Source organism: Somniosus microcephalus, chromosome 25 (genome assembly GCF_052327205.1).
Source record: "Somniosus microcephalus isolate GS21.2 chromosome 25, FLI_Smic_1.0, whole genome shotgun sequence".
In the NCBI taxonomy this organism is placed as follows: domain Eukaryota; kingdom Metazoa; phylum Chordata; class Chondrichthyes; order Squaliformes; family Somniosidae; genus Somniosus; species Somniosus microcephalus.
In genome coordinates this window covers 23,037,332-23,055,881 of record NC_141011.1, presented here as the reverse complement: position 1 = coordinate 23,055,881, position 18,550 = coordinate 23,037,332, and positions in this window count along the sequence as shown.

The window sequence follows — 18,550 nt, the reverse complement described above, 5'->3', positions numbered from 1 at the left end:
GAGTTGGGATAAATGGTTCGTTCTCAGATTGGCAACCAGTAACTAGTGGTGTTCCGCAGGGGTCAGTGCTGGGTCCCCAACTCTTTACAATCTATATTAACGATTTGGAGGAGGGGACCGAGTGTAACATATCAAAGTTTGCAGATGATACAAAGATGGGACGGAAAGTAGTGAGTGAGGAGGACATAAAAAACCTGCAAAGGGACATAGACAGGCTAAGTAAGTGGGCAGAGATTTGGCAGATGGAATACAATACTGGAAAGTGTGAGGTTATGCACTTTGGCAGGAAAAATCATAGAGCAAGTTATTATCTTAATGGCAAGAAACTGGAAAGTACTGTAGTACAAAGGGATCTGGGGGTCCTGGTGCACGAAACTCAAAAAGTTAGTATGCAGGTGCAGCAAGTGATTAAGAAGGCCAATGGAATGTTGGCTTTTATTGCTAGGGGGTTGGAATATAAAAACAGGGAGGTATTGCTGCAGTTGTACAAGGTATTGGTGAGGCCGCACCTGGAATACTGCATACAGTTTTGGTGTCCATACTTAAGAAAAGACATACTTGCTCTCGAGTCAGTACAAAGAAGGTTCACTCGGTTAATCCCGGGGATGAGGGGGTGGTCATATGAGGAGAGGTTGAGTAGATTGGGACTCTACTCATTGGAGTTCAGAAGAATGAGAGGCGATCTTATTGAAACATATAAGATTGTGAAGGGGCTTGATCGGGTGGATGCGGTGAGGATGTTCCCAATGATGGGTGAAACTAGAACTAGGGGGCATAATCTTAAAATAAGGGGCTGCTCATTCAAAACTGAGATGAGGAGAAACTTCTTCACTCAGAGGGTGGTAGGTTTGTGGAATTTGCTGCCCCAGAAAGCTGTGGAAGCTACATCATTAAATAAATTTAAAACAGAAATAGATAGTTTCCTAGAAGTAAAGGGAATTAAGGGTTACGGGGAGCGGGCAGGAAATTGGACATGAGTCTAGGTTCGGAATGGTCATGGCCCTGTGGGTAGTGGAGCGGGCCCAGGGGCCGTGTAGCCTTGTTCTGCTCCTACTGTGTTCTAATTGTTAGATTTCAGGAGATGGTTTTATTCCTGTTCCTGGCTGGGGTGGAGATCGCCTTTACAGAAGGTAAGTACTGTAGAAAATATAGGGACAGAGTGATCTCCTGGAAGAATTTCGATTGCCTAGATGGGTCGGAGAGGAATTTCCCAGATTTTTTTCTCCCAAATTGGCCATTGGGTCTTTATCTGGTTTTTCGCCTCTCCCGGGAGATCACATGGGTTCGGGTGGATGCAGAGTGATAGAAGATTTGAGGTTAGGATCAGATCAGCCATGATCTTATTGAATGGTGGAGCAGGCTCGAGGGGCCGATTGGCCTACTCCTGCTCCTATTTCTTATGTTCTTATGTTCTTATGTAATGCCGGTAATTGCCACTTGGGCTATATAAGCCTGTGTATTGTGTATATCCTTTAGAAACCGCCCCCCCCAGACTTGCTTAGTAAGTCCTGTCTTCAGTGTCTTTATCTACACACGGACACTACACTTTCCCCTGCAGGCCAAGCTGGCGAGTAACCGCAAGGGCCAGCTTTGCACCGGAGGAGGTCGTCCTCAACTGCAGACTCTGACTGATCTCGAGGAGAGAGTCCACCAGATTGTTGGAGGACGTCTGAGTGGTCCTGTCACCACTGCAGCTGCCGACCCCATTGTCCACAGCGATGGTAAGGTTCTCACCTTTTACAGCTGTCTCCTTCCACTTGTTTCCCCCGCCAGCATGCTTTCTCACTGTGGACCCATGTCATAGCATTGCCGCACTCTTGCATCCCTTGCTGCCAAGCTGTCCTTTTGCTAAAGCCACTCTTCAACCTCCCTGCTTTCAGATGCTGCATCACCAGCTCGGGAGCCGGCCCCTCAAGCTGCCAGTGCCTCCAGAGGCGACAATCAGGAGGAAGCTGGACCATCCGTGCCAGCCTCAGGGGAGCCAACGCATCTGGAGACTGGGGATAGTAGTTCCCTGGAGGGGAGGGCGGGGGGCTCTGATGAGGAGCCAGTTGCAGGAACCAGCGGCCTGCAGCAACGCGAGGGGGGTAGGGAAGCTCGGGGGCCGTCTCCCCGGAGGGCGAGGCAGGCCACGATGACTGCTGCACAGAGTGCAGAGGAGGTGCGTAGCCTTGCCGATATGAGCGCCCAGGCCCGGCTCAGGCACACTGAGCTTATGGCTGCAGTGGGGAGGATGCCTGAGTCGATCGACACACTGGCAAAGAGTGTGCTGGACTTTGGGGCAGCAATGGAAAGGTCTGTCCAGGGCTTCGGGGCAGCAATGGAAAGGTCTGTCCAGGGCTTGTCCGAGGCAGTGGAAAGGAATGTTTTGGCCTTGTCCGAAGCAGTGGAAAGGACTGTCCAGGGCTTCTCCGAAGCACTGGCACCTGCCACGCAGGTCCTCACTGCTGCCACGCAGTCACTTGCTGGCCTCGTCCACACGCAAATTGAGGTCACGCGAACACTCACTGCTGCCACCCTAGCTGCATCAGGCAGGATCACCCCGGGCCCTTTCAGCACCACAGCAGGCCATGAATCTGTGGAGCAGTCGATTGTGGCGGATGATCCAGTGCGGCCCCGTCAGAGTGCCAGTGTGTTGGCCGACCACGGTGCAGGTGTCCTCTCTCGGCATGTGAGCATTCCTGATGCCACCACTGGAATGTCAGCAGTGCAGCTGCCACCACCTGCACGGCAGACTGCTTCCAGCCATGCCCATTTGGAGCAGCCAGCTTCCGGGCCCTCCAAGCCCAGAGGTCGTCCAGGCCGTCCTTCAGGGGCTTCAGCGCTTCCAGACACTCAGCAGGCGTCCCCCAGCCTTGACGCAGCCACTGGGGTCCAATTACGGAGGAGCTGCAGGGAGGGAAGGGGCCGACCTCGTAAGAGAAGTTGGTCTCCATCAAGGGGTCAACAGTAGAGGGAGATGCTAAGACGTCTCTTTTTTCCAATTCAAGGCCGTCCACACCTGCTGTGTTTGTTTGTTATGTTTTGGTTAGTCTCGCCAGTTTGCCAGACAGTTATCTGTTAGTTTGTTAGTTATGCTTTCTGTTGCCATTATGTTGTCATGCTGGAAGGAAGCACTTTTTGAAAATAAAGAAAATGTTTTATTTACAATGGAGCTGTAGACTATTTACAATCATGGTGGCCTTCATAGGCTTACTGCGAACCGAAGGGCGCTGTTCCAATCACAGCCAGCCTTCCGTCAGAGGGGCCTAGAACCGAGTCCTTATGAGCCTCTGACGAACGGCCCTTCCAGTTTCTGGAGCCCTCCCATCTTCCTCCTCCTCCTGCTCCTCCTGCTCCTCCTCGTCCGCATGCTCCTCCTCCTCCTCCTCCTCCTCCTCCTCGTTCGCCTGCTCTGCTGGACCTTGAGGGTCGCCTGGCATTGGCTGGGTGCGTCGAATGGCCAGGTTGTGGAGCATGCAGCAGACAACGACGATGCGCGCCACATGCTCCGGCGAGTACTGTAGGGCGCCCCCCGAATGGTTGAGACAACGGAAACGCTGCTTCAGCACACCAATTGTGTGCTCCACAATGTTCCTGGTCACCTGATGGCTGTTGTTGTAATGCTCTTCTGTCGGGGTGCTGGGCAAACGGAGCGGGGTCATGAGCCATGGGCAGAGAGGACAGCCCTTGTCGCCAAGAAGCCAGCCTCGTGGGTGAGCCGGGGCCTCAAAAAGGTCAGCCACTGAGGTCTGCCGCAGGATGAATGCGTCGTGGCTGCTGCCAGGGAATTGTGCGTTGACCGCCATGATCATCTGCCGGTGATCACAGACCAGCTGCACATTGAGGGAGTGGAACCCCTTGCGGTTGCGGAACTCCTCAGGATTCTGTAATGGCGCCCGCAAAGCCACGTGTGTGCAATCAATGGCCCCCTGCACCATGGGGAAGTCCGCAATAGCTGCGAAGCCCTGCGCGCGCTCCCCCTGCTTCTCCAGGGTCACAGGGAAGGTGATTAATTTGCGCCTCCTTCTATAGAGGGCAGCTGTCACATGCCGGATGCAGCAATGCACCGCAAATTGTGAAATATTTGCTATGTCCCCAGTTGTGCCTGAATCGAGCCACTGGCGAAAAAGTTGAGGGCAACAGTGACTTTGACGGCCACCGACAGAGAGGTCCTGCACCGTAGCCGCGGCTGCAGATCTTCAGCAAGCAGGTGGCACAGCTCAGTCACAACATCCTTACCGAATCTGAGCCTTTGCAGACACTGCTCCTCCGACATGGTAAGGTATGAGACCTGCTGCCTGAAAACCCTGGCAGCGTATGGTCGGATTTGGCGACGTCCATTGCCCCTCCTCCTTCTGGCCAATCCCGGCCCCCTCTCCCTCCGTCTCTGTGCCCTTGCCAGTTGTTCAGCCAGGAGGACGTTCCCCTCCAAAGCAGCTCCCATTATTATGTCAGACGAGTAAGACGCAGTAATCTCTCACGATCAAACTGTTCTGGACAGGGCTGAAGGTCCCAAGGCTCCACTGGCTCAGTGAGAAGAACGCTCTCCAACTGAAGGTCTGCAACTCTCTCCAGCAGCGAGCAGGATGGCCAGCCCAAATGGCTGCCGCTTTTATACTAGTGCTGTCCCCTTTAAAGAGCGCCCCCCGAGTCCGAGAAGGATCTGGTAACGTTCCATCCAACTGTCACTAATAACGCCAGGCGGAACGGAGGGGGGCGCCACTGAATTTCCGGTCCGGGGCACCAAAAAGGCGTTGCACACTGAAATGACGTCATGATCTGCCTGCGCCCGCGAGCGAGCGCAAAGAGTTAGCGCCGGCGCTAAAAGGCTACTCAATATGGCAGGAAGCGCTGGGTTCACTGCGCCCGCCCGAAAATTGGGTAACGCCCCAAATCTCGGGCTCTTTAGGCGCTAATCGCTGGCGCTACCAACCGAATTTCTCCCCCATAGAGTACAGCAAGCAATTAGGAAGGCAAATGGCATATTGGCCTTTATTGCTGGAGGGTTGGAGTATAACAGTAAGGAAGTCTTGCTGCAATTGTACAGGGCTCTGGTGAGACCACACTTAGGGCTAAAAATTCGGTGGCGCCACGTTTGGGGTGCCAAGCTCGCCTGGGCGCCGGAATTTGCGCTCCGGCCAGAGCCGCTTGCGCCCTCCCGATATTCAGTGGGAGCGCCCCAAGAGGGACTCGGGGCGCTGCTCGAGGCTCCCCGCGTCCTGCTTGGGGCGCTCAAACTGAATATCGCCGCGCTACGTGCCACAGCACCACATGCTGTGGCACGGCGCGCTGCTGTACTGCAGGCCTTCCTCCCCTTCTTAAGGGGGAGGGGCCTGCACCAGCGCAATCACCGACCGCGAGTGCCAGCAAAAGAGCCCGACACCGAGGAGAAGTGCCGGGCTTTTGGGACACAGCCGGCACTGCCCGGGGGTGGGGTGGATCAGGAGGCCGGGGAGGGCGGCGCGAGGAGGTGCTGGCAGGCGGCCACCGGAAAAAATGGCCGCCCCGCACCTCCACCTTAATTTGCGTCACTACCGCCACAGGTAGGCCCTGTGAACCGGTCGCGATTTGCGACCGGCGTTACAGAGGCGGGCGCGACCAAATATCGCGATCGGGGTGGGAGCGGGGCGCTGCGCACACCAATGACGTCATCGGTGGCGGCGCAGCGCTACAAGCTAACGCCGCCATTAGCGCCCCGCTAAATATCGCGGGAGGCATGGCCGGTGGCGCTAAAGCCACTGAGTGCCCTCTTTGGGCTCTAACTGGTGGTGCAGCCCACTGAATTTCTAGGCCTTAGAGTACTGTGCACAGTTTTGGTCCCCTTATTTAAGGAAGGTTATACTTGCCTTAGAGGCGGTGCAACAAAGGTTCACTAGATTGATCCCTGGGGTGAGAGGGTTGCCCTATGAGGAGAGATTGAGCAGATTGGGCCGATACTCTCTGGAGTTTAGAAGAATGAGAGGTGATCTCATTGAAACATATGATACTGAGGGGGATTGACAGGGTAGATGCTGAGAGATTGCTTCCCCTGGCTGGAGAGTCTAGAACTCAGGGGTATAGTCTCAGGTTAAAGGGCCAGCCTTTTAAGACTGAGATGAGGAGGAATTTCTTCACTCAAAGGGTTGTGACTCTTTGGAATTCTCTGCCCCAGAGTGCTGTGGATGCTCAGTCATTGAGCATATTCAAGGCTAAGATAGATAGATTTTTGGACTCCAGAGGAGTTAAGCAATATGGGGATAGGACAGGAAAGTGGAGTTGATGTCGAAGATCAGCCATGATCTTATTGAATGGCTGAGTAGGCTCGAGGGGCCATATGGTTGACTCCTGCATCTAATTCTTATGTTCTTAAAGATAGTTATGGCTTAAAGATAGTTACGCCTGTTGAATCCGTGAATTTTAAGTGTTAGATCCGTGGTTCAGTGGATAAATAATTACACGGATGCTGTACATAAACAAATAACTGGTCTTTACTGGAGGAGGGCAATCTCTAGACTGGAGTACACAGGCATGCGCACAGCTTATATACCGGTGTGGTTACTGCCGGTACTACAGTATACAGGAGCTGTAAAAAGTAGTTCTGACTTAAAGCACATACACTACAATTCCTCCCTTTTTAGATTAATAATACCCCCTTAATATTCAAATAACAATTACATTTTTACATGTACATTCAATAACAAAAGTCCATTTATAGATTCAGTCTTTGGGGCGGCTTCCTGACCCTTTCGGGATAGCGCCTTTCTGGAGGTTCTTGTTCTTGGTGCAGAGGCGATTCTGACCCCTTTTCATCGGGTTCCACTGCTACTGGGTCTGAAGTAGATACTACCGGTATGTTGGGTTCATCCCCAGGTACTCGAGACATGGGGTTGACGCATTCCTGTGATGCTAAGATCTGATCGACGTGGTGTCTCACAATGTTCTCCTCGACATCCACTGTGTACATTAATGGCCCCTGCCTTGTACATATCGTTCCTGGTTGCCACTTCTCTGTTCGATAGTCACGGGCCAAGACTGGCTGCCCTACATTGAAGCTCCTTGTCGGCTTCTCATTGATGTGCTGGAATTGTTTGTCCTCAACATTTCTTCGCACATTTGGTCTGAGCAAGTCCAGACGAGATCTCAACCTTCGGTTAAAGAACATCATGGCCGGGGTCTGGTTGGTAACTGCATGTGTCGCGTTTCGGTAGGCTAATAAGAAATTGTCCATCTTATGCTGTAGTGGAATTTCCTCGTCGCACATGGCCTTTATCGCCTTCGTAAAGGTTTGTACGAACCTCTCAGCCAATCCATTGGTGGCTGGATGATACGGGGCGGATGTGTAATGCCTTACCCCATTCCTTTTCATGAATTTTTGGAACTCATCGGACACAAACTGTGGTCCATTATCAGAGCAGATCTGCTCTGGCAACCCGTTTCTGGCAAATATGGTCCGTAGGACTGCAATCGTTTTCTCTGTAGTGGTTGAAGACATCTTTATCACCTCAGGCCACTTTGAATGAGCATCCACTGCTATTAAGAACATTGAGTCCATGAATGGACCAGCGAAATCAATGTGCATCAGTTGCCATGGAGAGGAGGGCCACTCCCATGGGTGTAGAGGGGCATGTGGTGGTGCATTTTGGACCTTCTGGCATCCTAAGCAGCTCTTAGTTAGGTCTTCGATTTGTTGATCGATTCCCGGCCACCACACATAAGCCCTAGCTAGGCTTTTCATTTTCACACCCCCCAGATGACCTTCATGTAGCTCATTTAGAACTCTCTCCCTTAACTTGGGTGGAATCACCACTCTGGATCCACACATCACTGTCCCCTGGCATACTGACAGCTGTTCTCTTCTGGATGAGAATGCTGGCAACAGTGAGTCGCCATGTGTTGGCCATCCCCTCACCGTCAATTCATATACCCGTGACAGCATCGGATCATTGCGGGTCTCCTTCTCTATATCCGCGTTTGTTACTGGCAATCGTTCAATTATCGATGAATAAAATATCTCGATAGGGTCCACTGCTGGTGCTTCCTCCACAGTAGGCAGTGGTAGGCGCGTTAGCCCATCAGCGTTCCCATGCTGTCTCGTGCCTTTATATTCTATTTCATACTGATTCGCCCTAGAAACGGGGACCATCTTTGTAACCGCTGTGCAGTCATTACTGGAACGCCCTTCTTAGGATTAAAGATGGAGACAAATGGTTGGTGGTCAGTCAGCAAGGTGAACTTCTGTCCATGCAGATAGTGGTTGAATTTTTTTACTCCCCATACTAGGCTGAGGGCCTCCCTGTCAATCTGGGTGTAGTTGCGCTCGGCTGAGGTTAGTGACCGAGACGCAAAGGCTACTGGCCTCTCCAAACCGTCCGAGAATTTGTGCGACAGCACCGCTCCAATGCCGTAGGGTGATGCATCACATGCCAAACGAATTGGTAGTGCTGGGTTGAAATGGGCCAACACCTCTTTTGATGTGATCAATTCTTTACACTTCTGGAAAGCTCATCTACGTTCATCATCCCACTTCCATGGTACCCCTGTCTGCAGTAGGGTGTTCAGCGGGTGTAATACCGTAGACAAATTTGGTAAGAACTTGTGGTAATAGTTTACCAGCCCGAGGAACAACCTCAGTTGTGACACATTTTCCGGTGCTGGAGCCTTGACTACTGCCTCTATCTTGTCAGGGGACTTATGTAACCCCTTTTCATCGATGACGTGGCTGCAATACGAGATCTGTTTCTGGAAAAACTCGCACTTGTGGCGATTAGCTCGTAGCCCATATTCCTTTAATCTGGCGAGCACCTTCTCCAAGTTAGCGAGGTGATCACCGTCATTTTTGTCCGTGACCAAGATGTCGTCCAAATAACACTGGGTCCCTGGAATCCCTTGCAAGACCTGATCCATCGCCCTTTGCCAGATAGCCGGAGCCGAGGCTACTCCAAACACCAGCCAGTTGTATTGATAGAGACCTTTATGGGTGTTGATCGTAAGGTAATGTTTCGAAGCTTCTACCTCCATTTGCAAGTACGCCTGGGCTATATCAATTTTGGTGAAGCGTTTACCACCAGATAGCGAGGCGAAAATATCCTCCGTTCGTGGAAGCGGATATTGCACCGTGTGAAGGACTGGGTTCACTGTCACCTTAAAATCCCCACAGATGCGGACCTTCTTTGGTTCCCCAGGCATATTACTCAACGACCTCTTCATTACAGGAACGATGGTTGTAGCCCACTCGCTCCAGTCCACTTTGGACAGTACTCCTGAACGTTCCAACCCTTCCAGCTCTGCTTCAACCGCTGGTCTGATCGCATAAGGCACTGGTCTGGCCTTCAGAAACTTTGGGCTTGCATTATCCTCTATTTTAATTGTTGCTGTTATTCCTTTTAGTGTTCCTAGTCCCTCCTGGAACACTTCTTTTGCGTCAGTTAGCATTTTTGAAAGTCGTCCAGGTGTGACGTCGTCATCCTTTTTGGCCTCCACCTTCAGTGCCTGTATGGAATGCCAATCTAAATGTATCTTCCGGATCCATTCACGTCCTAGCAGTGGTGGTCCTCCATTTGGCAATACATATATATCCATTTTAGGTATTTCCTGACCTTTATATGTCACTTTCACCCTTATTTTTCCTTTGGGGTAGACTTTTTGCCCCGTATACGTCTTCAGGACAATCTCTGTAGCTTTCAAGGGTATGTGTGAAAATAGCCGCTTGTAGTCTCTTTGATTTATGACTGTTAGAGCTCACCCTGTGTCCAATTCCATTTCCACTTGGACTCCGTCTATCTTGAGTGTAACCTAGATAGCCTGGTGATCCTCCATTTCGGTTACATTATGTAGTTTCAGACAACCCAGCTCCTTGCTTCCGGAGTCTGTGTCACTTTTCTGTTCGTCTGAACCACTGTCCATCACCTGGTGTACCTTTTTGTACTTCTCCTGTGGAGATTTCTTGCTGTTGGTTTTCTTCCCAGACCTGCAGACTCTTGCTATGTGTCCTGCTTTCCCACACTGTCTGCACACTTGGTCCTTGAACCAACAATCTTTCTGGTCATGTGTTGTTCTGCCGCAGCGATAGCACTTCCCTGTTCCATAGGTCATTTCGTTGGTGCCATATTCTTGCGGTCTCCGTTGTATCTCTGCAGCGCCCCTTGCGGCTGCTTCGTGTGATACTGCCATACTGAAAGCTTTGTCCAGCGTAAGGTCCTTTTCTGATAGAAGCCGTTTCTGGGTTCCTTCACTTTGTAGCCCACACACAAACTTGTCCCTTAACGTGTCTGCTAGTCCCGCTCCAAACTGGCAGTATTTCGATAGCTTGCGCAGTTCCGTTAGTTACTCAGCATTGCTTTCGTCTTTGTTTTGGTTCCTTTTATGGAACTTAAATCGTTCTGCTATCAGCAGCAGTGTGGGGTTTAAGTGGTCCTGTAGGATTTCTACTATGCTTTCAAAATTCTTGTTTACCGGCTTCTCTGGGGTTATTAGATTTCGCAGTAACCCATAAGTTTTTGCAATCATGGAATTCAACAGAACCAGTGCTTTATTAGCATCTGGCACTTCATTCGCCCTGCAGTACACCTCAATACATTCCACATATGTCGCCCAATCTTCGACTTCATTGTCGAACGTAGAGATACTGCCACTCTTCGGCATCCTTGGTTGTGCGTTAACTATCACCAATGGTGCCTCCCGCGCTTCCCCTTCTTCTCCGCTGGCACAAAATGGCATCTCCCGCGCTTTCCTTCCTTCCCGCGTTCGGCCGTCTTCTCCGCTGCGGCTTCGCAAAATGGCGTCTCCCGCGCTCTTCTCCTCCGTGGCTCAATGGCACCTCCCGCGCTCTCCCTGCTTCTCCGCGGCTCAATGGCATCTCCCGCGCTCTCCCTGCTTCTCCGCGGCTCAATGGCATCTCCCCTTGCTTCGCCCCGCGGACCCTGATCAGCCCGTGATCCCTGGCTGTGCTCTGCGCGTTCTTCTCTTGATATTTGTCGACGCCGCTCAGTCTAGAACCCGGCTGTTTCTTACCCTCTCTCTCTCCGGTTTTTGCAGTATTTTTCCTCGACGCCGCCCGGTGATCAACCCCCGGCTGCGCCCTGCTCTCTTCACCCTTTTTCTTACCCCGCCGACGCTGCCCGGCTCTCTCTCTCTGCCATCGGTCGGCTTCAGCCGCCGCTGCTCGGTAAGGGTCTGCTCTGGACCTGTCGTCGGTCTCTTACTGCTCGTTGTGGCTGGGGAACCAAGCCCGGCTCTCCACAGCCTCCCCAGTGAAGTTGGATCTCTGCCTGACTGCTGGGCGGTTGCTTGCGGTCGACGCCTGTGTTCCTGGACTCGACTATTGTTTTTGGTTTTTTTGTTTAATGTTGCAGGTAGATTCGCATCAACACTCGTTGCCACTGTTAGATCCGTGGTTCAGTGGATAAATAATTACATGGATGCTGTACACAAACAAATAACAGGTCTTTACTGGAGGAGGGCAATCTCTAGACTGGAGTACAGAGGCATGCGCACAGCTTATATACCGGTGTGGTTACTGCTGGTACTACAGTATACAGGAGCTGTAAAAAGTAGTTCTGACTTAAAGCCCATACACTACATTAAGGTGTGGTGTTCTTCAATAAATAGACTGAGACTGCAGATCAACAATCAACAGGTGTTTACTGGATGAGGGTAGTCTAAAAACTAACAGTACAGATGCCTGCTCAAGGCTTATATACAGGTGTGGTCACTGCCGGTACTACAGTATACAGGAGCTGTAAAAGTAGTTCTCTCTTAAAGGTACATACACTACAATGCCTATCTCATACCCTGAAGTTGAAACTAAGATACATCACTGGGGCAGAATAGAGGGAGCTTTCCTCTGCATTTAGCCCTGCTCTACCTACCCAGGGAGTGCTTGATGATAATGGAGGTGCCTGAAATAGGAAAGGGTGCACTAACCAGGACTAACAATCCTTAACTTCGAGCACAAAATTTTGTAAAAAAAAAATTGAGTATAATCAGACCAGTGTAATGATTGGTGAAATAGTTCTCAATTCAAATTCTTCTATGATTTAAACCACATTTCAGACGCAGGGTGATATTTTTGCTTATTCACGAAGGTCACTCCTTTTTATCAGCCATGAGCACAAATAGTGCTCAACTCCTGGCTAATTCACCCTTCCTCTCCTAATTACTTCTTGCTGCAGACACAATCTGCAGTCCTGGCTCAAGATTTACTGTGCGTTTTACTTACCCATTTAAACTTAACTGTTATGCGAGTGTTGCCCTAACTGATCTACTCTTTAGATATGACACAAGAAAAGAATTGCTGTCCAGTCTGTGATTCTTTGCTCGCCTCCAACCTCTCTTCTGTCGCTTTTCTTTTCTTACTCTAGTTTATCAATACCGATATGACCAATGGTCCCTTGAACATTCCTCTTATTCCTCCCAACTTTCGATGCTTTGAAATTACACCTTGAAATTTGCATATTAACATCTGAACATTTGGTGAGTAAGAATGCTGTACAATATTAGTGTAGTAATGCATTCTTACTCACCAACTGATCAACCCACTGTACATTTCCTGTTTTGATTTTAGTGACTTAGTATAAACCACTGGCTCAGTGATGTCCTCAACATCTACGGGTGTATTTTTCTCTGGTGACCATTTTAATGAAACGGCGGACAAGTATAAAGCAGAGAACACTGCTTTACAGTCATGGCTACCTTTTTTTAAAACTAAAAATAGTGATCAGAGGACATTTATTAACAGAATTAAAGAATCGGATATTGAAATCTTAGGCCTTCAAATGATGCGGTGCGATATGTAAGCGTTTGCACATAATTCCTTTGTGCATTATTTTGGTCCATTTAAATTATCAGGCAAAGGAATTATGTGCAACTGAAAGTGGTTGTTTGTTGATTGTGAACAAAGCCCAAAAAACTGGGAAGAGATGGACTATGAATAAGTTCAAAAAGGTAGCGGGGGGGGCAAAGGGGTAAATTTATGACTTGGCACCTCTTCATCCCATCCTTTATTATCAGGGCTACCCCTCCTCCTTTTCCATTTTGCCTATCTCTTCTAAAAGTTAAGTATCCTGGAATATTTTGTTCCCAACCTTGGCCACTTTGCAACCACGTCTCCATGATGGCTATTAGATCAAACCTGTTCATTTCTATCTGTGCTATTAATTCATCTATTTTGTTGCGAATGCTTCGCGCATTCAGATATAGTGCCTTTAGTTTGACTTATTTCTATTTTTCCCTGATGTCACCTTAGTCACTGATGCCTTATTCCCTTTGTTACTCTCACTGTCCCTTCCTGACCCACCCTGCTTATTTTTACCCAAAACTCTACTCTACTCTAGAGCCTTGACATTTCTCTCGCTGCTTTTACATTGACTCTTTCCTGAATCCTCCCACCCCCCCCTTCATTAGTTTAAAGCCCTGTCTACTGCCCTAGTTATTTGGTTCACCAGGACACTGGTCCCAGCCCAGTTTAAGTGGAGCCTGTCCCAATGGAACAGCTCCCTCTTTCCCCAGTACTGGTGCCAGTGCCCCGTGAACTGAAATCCCTTCCTCCCACACCACTCTTTGAGCCACACATTTAAACCTCTAATCTGTTTGTCCCTATGCCAATTTGTGCATGGCTCAGGTAACAATCCAGAGATTATTGCCTTTGAGGTTCTGCTTTTTAATTTGGATCCTAGCTCCTCATAGGCTGGATGGGGAAAGGCTGTTCCCACTAGTTGATGGTACAAAGACTAGGGGACACAGAGTTAATGTTTTGGGCACGAGATACAGGGGGGATGTGAGGAAAAACTTTTTAATGCAGTGAGTGGTGATGACCTGGAATTCACTGCTGACGGAAGTGGTGGAAGCGGAGACACTCAATGTTTTCAAGGGGAGACTGGATAGGCACTTGAGGGAAATAAACTTGCAGGGCTACGGGGATAGAGCGGGGGAATGGGACTGACTGGATTGCTTTACAGAGAGCTGGCACGGACTCGATGGTCCGAATGGCCTCCTTCAGTGCCGTTATAACTCTATGGTGCGGAACATTGTGTGAGGAGTGTCGAGTGCTGAGATCAGTGTGCTGAATTTGCAGGAGGACCACAAACCAAATGTGCTGACCTCCGTACCAATTGTTTGACCTGCCCTCCCATCAAGTGAGGCTCTTCACTCTTTATGATGGCAAATGTCCCTTCAAGCTTATAATGCCACAATATCTCCCTGGATGTGTGCCTGTAATTGGCTCTTGTAAAAAACCTTAACATCTCAGCAATACCAAGCTGATGTAAGATGAAGTAGTTGGGATGGTACACCCTGTTGGCCTCTCATCTTTGGGATCTCAATTCAAATGCAACCCAGACTGATGGTTGAAAGTTTCATGTTCTTATGTGAAATGAGCTGGGGCAGCCTCACTGCAGTTTGGACTTCCCAACAGGATACAAGTCAAAGTTTCTCTGGAAAGCAATCTTTCTTTCCCTCCAACCTTTTTCCCTGCATTGCAATCTTCTTTGTCTTTCTCTGTTTTATTGTTACAATTATTGTCATCACTGTGGTGCAATTTACTCGTAAGTTCCAAATAAGCCATCCTACGTGGATTTTCCTCCTTCCTGGCTCCTCATTGTTTTGAAGTCGCGCCATCTCCCACTCTAACGCATTCATTCTCAAGACCTAAAACATCTGGAATTCCTTCTGTCCCACACTGTTACTTTCCCCCTACAACACGGAGGCATTTAACACTTAAGCTTGGTATCACCTAACCACCAATCACAATTTACTTCATTCCTTATTGTCCATTTGGATCTTGCTGGTGTCCTGTACTATTGCCCTTGATTCTTCGCTTAGCTGTCTCCTCACAGTTTTGCATTGGAGATAATGACAGCTGGTTTAAAAGATATATATTTCTAGAATACAGTTATGGGAACAAATGAAACATGGTCAAGATATCTGCATTTAACCATGTAAGAAGTGCTTTAGTTTTCACAGGAAGAAGGATTGTGTTCCTTGAGTCGTATTGTAAGAAGTCACACAACACCAGGTTATAGTCCAACAGTTTTATTTGAAATCACAAGCTTTCGGAACGCTGCTCCTTCATCAGGTGAAGTGGAGGGATGCATAAAGATACAGCTTATATAGTCAGAGAATAATGCCAGATGATTACAGGTAATCTTTCTAACTGCCATTTATCACACCTCAGCAGAGAGATAATCACAGCAATCAAAGGTGTGAATGGTGTCCAAACAGGTTAGTCAGGAAAACATTACATCAAAGAACAATGAGGTGGGGTCACAAGGGGTAAAATGTTGCAGATGCTGGGGTCTGTATGAAAAACAAAAAACAGACAAAAAACATTTTCTTTGCTGGAAATCACAGCAGGTCTGGCCGCATCTGTGTAGAGAGAACAAGCCAATGACGACTCGAGTCTGGATGACCCTACGTCAGGTGGGGTTACATGTAGCGTGACATGAACCCAAGATCCCGGTTGAGGCCGCACTCATGAGGACGGCCTCAACCGGGATCTTGGGTTTATGTCACGATACATGTAACCCCAACTGACGTAGGGTCATCCAGACTCGAGTCGTCATTGGCTTGTTCTTTCTACACAGATGCGGCCGGACCTGCTGTGATTTCCAGCAAAGAAAATGTTTTTTGTCTGTTTTTTGTTTTTCATACAGACCCCAGCATCTGCAACATTTTACCCCTTGTGACCCCACCTCATTGTTCTTTGATGTAATGTTTTCCTGACTAACCTGTTTGGACACCATTCACACCTTTGATTGCTGTGATTATCTCTCTGCCGAGGTGTGATAAATGGCAGTTAGAAAGATTACCTGTAATCATCTGGCATTATTCTCTGACTATATAAGCTGTGTCTTTATGCATCTCTCCACTTCACCTGACAAAGGAACAGCGCTCTGAAAGCTTGTGATTTCAAATAAAACTGTTGGACTATAACCTGGTGTTGTGTGACTTCTTACATTTGTCCACCCCAGTCCAACACCGGCATCTCCACACCTTGAGTCGTATTGGAATCCAAATTGCCTCAATCTGGGCCTACTCCTATGTTTCCAAGTTCAGCACTTTTGGTCACCGAGTAAATGCACTGTGGTTCTTTTTTTTGTACTTGGCAAAGCAGTATTTATTACCCATCCCTGGTTGTCCTGAGGGCATTAAAAGTCAACCACATAGTGCGGGACTGGAGTTCCATGTCAGCCAGATTGGTAGGTTCCCTTCCCTGAAGGACATTAGTAAACCGGTTTGGTTTTTACCACAATCGAGCAGCTTTCATGGTTATTTTTTGGTGCTAGCCCACAATTTAACAGATTTATTGAGTTCCATTTCACAACTTGCTATGGTGGAATTTGAACTCACACCCTGTGGTGTGCTAGTCTTATACCACTAGGCTACCACACTGTACTGACCCATACAGCCCAAGAAGGTCCCAGGTTCATTCCTTGCTTATCTCCGCAAGGGTACTACAATTTGTCACAGCATTGCTGGCACAGGGAGAAGAGACATTGGTCAGGATTCCTGCTTCAAATCTCTGACTAGTAACACTTGCTCAAATGTGCACAAAATTGCCAAATGAGAACAGGGTAAGGCTCAGTTATGATAACCCTCTCTCCTTCGATTGTCAAATCACCCTGCTGACGTTCAGTCTCTTGGCTCACAAAGAAACTGGCCACTTGAACAAGGTAACAAATGTCTGTTGGCACGCATGGAACTGAAGAAATTGTGTGGGAAAATAAAATAATTCAACTACAACTTCTCTTAGCTCACTTAGCACAGGTGCAAATTCTGCCAGTAAGTCTAGTGTCAGAGACGACTGACACGGTGCTAAAGTTCCATATCTTCCATTACCCACCAAAATGAATATTAATCATTAAAAGGGAAACTCCAGGGAAAACAGCTGAAAAAGCAGATTACTAAAGCTTACCTGCTACTCTGAATGCACAATAAAAGCCCACCAATGTTTTTAATTCCACCCTCGCAGCCAATCCCTTGATGCATGTTGGAGGTGGCCATTTTGTGCGTAATTAGCCTGGGATGACATCACTGAACTGGATCAAACAGGACTCTCCTTCACCTCCCCCTTTTCACACACTAAAAGCAGCAGGCTAGCTCAGTCAAGCCATCAGTATGCCAGGCATTCTGGGCAATCAAAACATGACAAAAATAGTCCACTCTGAATGTTTCTACAATTAATTATTTTTCCTTTTATTTTTTTAATTCACTTCATGACTGTTATATCGGGAGTTGCACCGAGTTGTTCGGCCCGTGGATTTGAGAGACATTCAGCGACAATGAGGCAGATTGCAGAGGGGAGCTTCAGGTCGGGGAGGGGAAAAATATCCTGCCCATTGTGCTCATATCATTTCAAAATAACCAACTCCTTAGGGGTGGTTCAGTTTTCACACCTCTGCTCAGTAAAATACTATCCTAGAAAGGGTAATATCCCTGGAGAAAGACTACTTAATGTTTCTAATCCTGCGAGGGATTTCTCCACTGATCTCTTCTGTACTCTGTGTGTGTTAGTCTGTGTGTGGGAGAGTGTGTGACAGATAGACTAGAGTGAGAGAGACTATGGAGCTGATGTGTACAGCACCTCATAGTGTACTTAGAGCTTGTGCACAAGCTGCAGACAACTATCATTAAGGCCCTTAGTTTGTTGATGGGTTGGTCTCTCATCCATATAGGTTACTGTTCCTGGCAGAGACTTGTGCACTAAGGCTTCTCTCACCCGATTGGTGAGTCAGATTAGCGTCATAAATCAAATTTAAGAAAAGTCGGACACTTCCTTAAGGGCAGTCAGCAGCCCTTTAGCAGCTGCTGGTATTCAGTAACCAGCTCCCACCTTATTGCTCTCCCTGTATAACATATGCTTGGAGCGCCATCAACTTATTTAATGCAAAAGTGAAATACTGCGGATGCAGGAAATCTGAAATAAAAACAGAAAATGCTGGAAATACTCAGCAGGTCAGGCAGCATCTGTGGAGAGAGAAACAGAGTTAACGTTTCATGTCCACTCCCACTCTGACCTCTCCATCCTCGGCCTCTTACACTGTTACAATAAAGCTCAATGTAAGCTCGAGGAACAGCACCTCATCTTTCGATTAGGCACTTTACAGCCTTCTGGACTCAACATCGAGTTCAACAATTTCAGATCATAACCTCGGCCCCTATCTTTTTTTTCCATTTTTTTCTCTCTCTCACATGGCAGCTGTCAATCATTCTGCCGGTGCCATTTACACTTCATCTAGAGTCATCTTTAGTTTCTTAACTTGTCCCATTACCATCTCCTTTTGCCTCGCACCATCATCCCTTTTGCCTCTTAATCTCTCCTGCCTTCCACCCTATCACAGACCTTCCCCTTTGTTCTTTCCTCCCTCCCCCCTTTCCCTGCCCCTGCACCTGCTTAAACCCTGTTCCATCTCCAGCTTTTTCCAGTTCCGACCTAAAACGTTAACTCTGTTTCTCTCTCCACAGATGCTGCCTGACCTGCTGAGTATTTCCAGCATTTTCTGTTTTTATATCAACTTATTTAAGTTAGCTGCTGTTGCATTATGGGACCAGGTCAGGTAAACCAAACTACAGCCAATGGGCAACCCAGCCCACA